Source organism: Limulus polyphemus, unplaced genomic scaffold, assembly GCF_000517525.1.
Source record: "Limulus polyphemus unplaced genomic scaffold, Limulus_polyphemus-2.1.2 Scaffold3922, whole genome shotgun sequence".
NCBI lineage: Eukaryota > Metazoa > Arthropoda > Merostomata > Xiphosura > Limulidae > Limulus > Limulus polyphemus.
The window spans coordinates 98237-102772 of record NW_013669532.1 but is presented as its reverse complement, the minus strand read 5'-3'; positions in this window follow the sequence as shown (position 1 = coordinate 102772).

The following is a 4536-nucleotide window of genomic DNA, read 5'->3' as shown; positions in this document are numbered from 1 at the left end:
TGCACACTGTGTTATCTTCATCATAACTTATGTTGTGTTGCACACTGTGTTATCTTCATCATAACTGATGTTGTGTTGCACACGGTGTTATCTTCATCATAACTTATGTTGTGTTGCACACGGTGTTATCTTCATCATAACTATTGAATTTATAATGTTATAGAAAATAATATTGTAATCTATCTTCTATACATTAAATAAACTTTTGAACTGAGATTAATTCAGTAAAACGTTTTCTTTATTTCATTTTATACATGAAATAAACACAATCGAAATTTTTGATTTTTTGTTTAAAGAAATCACTGATGTTGTGAATGTCCTAAATTATTGTGAACATATTACGACACTGGTAGTCCACTATGACAAAATTTATAGCAGTTTAGGGCAAAATAGAGGTAAGTTGACCTTGTAACTTGAATAAAAGTGTAGATTTATCGATTTTTAGTAACACGTAGTTTCTCAAACTCGGTTGCCATGGTGTGATGAAATTGCCTATTTATATCTCAGCTTTGAGTAGCCGTGGGCTAGCGATCTAAGCACGTAATAATTTTTTAAAAGTTATTTTCAACTGTGTAAACTAATTGACTTTCAGTTCTCTGGATGTTCGCGTTTACACTGAAACAAAGTGATAAAATCTTAGCTTGAGAATATGTTGCTAGAAGAAAAGATGCTTGTGAACAACTCCTGCCACAATTACACTCCTGATTTATTAAGGTTGCGATAATCTTTCTTTGACATTTTGTACTTCACTTGAATTTTAATCATACACTAAGATGGGAAAATAAATATTTTTCGCGGAATAACATGATGTAGACTTAATCACGTATTCTGTATTCGACAGTATCACTTGTTAGGCTGACAAGACCGTTGCGTTAGACTTTGTTTACATAGGTCTGTATCATTTCATGTAAGTTGTTTGGCTGACAAGACCGTTGCGTTAGACTTTGTTTACATAGGTCTGTATCATTACATGTAAGTTGTTTGCCTGACAAGACCGTTGTGTTAGACTTTGCTTACATAGCTCTGTATCATTACATGTAAGTTGTTTGGCTGACAAGGCCGATGCGTGAGGCGTTGTTTACATTGGTCTCTATCATTTCATATAAGTTGTTTGGCTGACAAGGTCGTTGCGTGAGGCGTTGTTTACATTGGTCTGTATCATTTCATGTAAGTTGTTTGGCTGACAAGGCCGTTGCATTAGACTTTGTTTACATTGGTCTGTATCATTTCATGTAAGTTGTTTGGCTAACAAGACCGTTGCGTTAGACTTTGTTTACATAGGTCTGTATCATTTCATGTAAATTGTTTGGCTGACAAGGCCGTTGCGTTATACTTTGTTTACATTGGTCAGTATCAATTCATGTAAGTGTTTAAAGGATAAAGAAAATCACAAAAACAAACGTAAATATAAATATATATATATACTTAAATTATCTTAAAACAGGTTTAAAACTTATTACACATTTTAAATGAAATCTTCTGAATAACAACTAAAAACTGTTTTCCATATAATTTTGGTATGGTGAAAAAGTTGTATTTCTTGTAAGCCAGTGTGAGGCTTCTTTTTAATTGAAACAAAGATAGAATATATAATTTTATTAAATATAGGAAACCTTTAGAATTATGTAGGAAGACATGAAAATTAGTAACTAAATTCTACAACAAGGCAAGCAAATATTATTCTGTCTTTAAAAAAAATATTACACTAAAATCTTCTCAATTTTCAATTATTAAGATATTTGACTTGTAGACACTACATAATTCATAAAGATTTCTCCTGATGATTGAAATGATTTCATCCAGTACTTATTATTCTAATGAAATATAACAGGTCCTGCAACAGATGCGTCAAATTGAATCACCTAGGAGTGATTGAATTTAGAACAAAAAATAAACAAAACTGAGGCAGATAACTCAGGTGTATACACGTCATAAGGCTTCCGACCAGCAGACCAATCAACTAACAACAGACGATATGTATAAGGATAACGTTCGAAGATACATACTACAAATATGCTTGCAGGCATTTATCAGTACGCCTCCTCGTGGTTGTACACATTAATGTTAATTATTAGTAAAATAAAGAACACTATTAAAATGTGTTAAGAAATATTAATGTGCTTAGCTTTTTAAACTTTATAAGAGAGAGATCTTAGAAAGAGGTTTAGTAATTTTTTTTATTCCCGAGGAATATAATAAAGACACCATTATTATGTTCTAGTAATTTAGCTTATATTTAAAACTCAGTGGACAAATGTTTAAGAGAGCGGAGGCAAATTTAATCAGTTTTTGTTGTTTTGAAATATACATACTATATTAAATAAAAATAAAATATTACAATTGTCTGGAAAAATACAAATCCATCCAATAGAATAAAAGCTAACTAACTAGCCTGAGTCAGCCGAAATATCATTTTGTTGTCAAAGTTTTTCAATTCATATTTCAAATAGCGCCAAAGTGACTGAAATAACCAACTGTAGACAAGAAAAAAGAATTTGGAGTAACTTATACATGTTACGCTCTTGAGGAAAATACATTGAAAATACCTTTAGCAACCCGGAACGACAAAAGGTAAAAGGTTGTCATTTTCTGTGTCTGTAAGTCTGTATGCATATCTTGCGTACATGAAAAGTACTGAGAAATTATGGAAACGATAATTAAATGCGTCACACGTGAAACTGTTAAAATACAGTCGGGATTGTGAGTTCTTTGTGAAACTGTTAAAATACAGTCGGGATTGTGAGTTCTTTGTGAAACTGTTAAAATACAGTCGGGATTGTGAGTTCTTTGTGAAACTGTTACAATACAGGCGTGATTGTGAGTTCTTTGTGAAACTGTTAATGTACAGTTGGGATTGTGAGTTCTTTGTGAAACTGTTAAAATACAGACGGAATTGTGAGTTCTTTGTGAAACTGTTAATATACAGTTGAGATTGTGCGTTCTTTGTGAAACTGTTAACATACACTTGGGATTGTGAGTTCTTTGTGAAACTGTTAAAATACGGTCGGGATTGGGAGTTCTTTGTGAAACTAATAATATACAGTTGTGATTGTGAGTTCTTTGTGAAACTGTTAAAGTACTGTTGGGATTGTGAGTTCTGTTTCAAACTGTTAATATACAGGTTGGATTGTGAGCTCTTTTCGAAACTGTTAATGTACATTTGGGGTTGTGGGTTCTTTGTAAAACCGTGCATGTGTTTATACAGTCATTTAATACAGCCATTGATGTGTTTTATCTTGGATTTCTGTAATCTGATAAAGATATCACTTTGATCTGTATGAAATATCTGACGTTATATGATTTATATGCTTTCTAAGGCTTATGTACTTAATTAATATATGATAACGAGGGTCTTACACTGCTAAATTAGGGACGGCTAGCGCAGATAACCCTCGTGTGGCTTTGCGCGAAATTCAAAACAACCAACCAAATAATAAGAAATTTGAAAAGGGAATATCACGGTAAATATTTTTGTTAAATTTCTTCTCTAAAATGATTTTGTGTCAGCCAATTGTTCATTCACCAAAAATATCTACATTTATTAGTCCTTCTATTTTTATGAGATTAAATTTATGTGAATATTTTAACACAGAAAAAATATGTTTTTATGTTTCAAATTAAATCTCAGATAATGCTCTTATTCACTGAAAATTGGTCAAGTACTAGATAAATCTATTATTGGCACAAACTTCAAATATGTGAACACTTTTTAAATGGTTTAGTTTCATTTCTAAACAAGGCCTTAATTATTTACTTAAACTGTAAATGTGTTAAAACTTTTTCCATAAAGTGTTTTAACTTTTGAACGCACTTTTATAAACGTTTTATGCTTTTAATTAAAGTTAGTTTGTTTACTTTTTTGTTTTGTTGAATTTTGTACAAATCTATTAGAGGGGTATCTGTGCTAGCCATCTTTAATTTACAATTGAAAGATTAGTGAGAAGGCAGTTAGTCAACAACCGAATATGGGATTGACCGTTACATTTTAACGTCCAAATGGCTGAAAGAATAAACTTGTTTGGTGATAGGATTTGAACTCCGCTACCCGCTGACAAGTAAAGCCAGTCTACCCAAACACGGTGTTCCTTCAGTAAAACTACGATAATCAGGGTGAAATGTACCAGTACAGTTTCTGTATAAGATAATTCAAAGAAAATCTTACCTCTTGCAAGATTAGTTTACTGTTTAGAAAAACATTCTTATTGGATGTAGATTTCATTCCATGACTTTTTTTTATTCTTGTATGACAGGTTCATTGACTTTTCAATAACACTCAGGTATTCCAATGGATAACAGATTTGCTCACACTGTAAGCCTTGAAAACTCTAAACCAAAACCGGTGTCATCTTCTCTAACATGTATTCGAAAACAGGGATCACGTGAAAACTCTATACCAAAACCGGTGTCATCTTCTCTAACATGTATTCGATAACAGGGATCACGTGAAAACTCTATACCAAAACCGGTGTCATCTTCTCTAACATATATTCGATAACAGGGATCACGTGAAAACTCTATACCAAAACCGGTGTCATC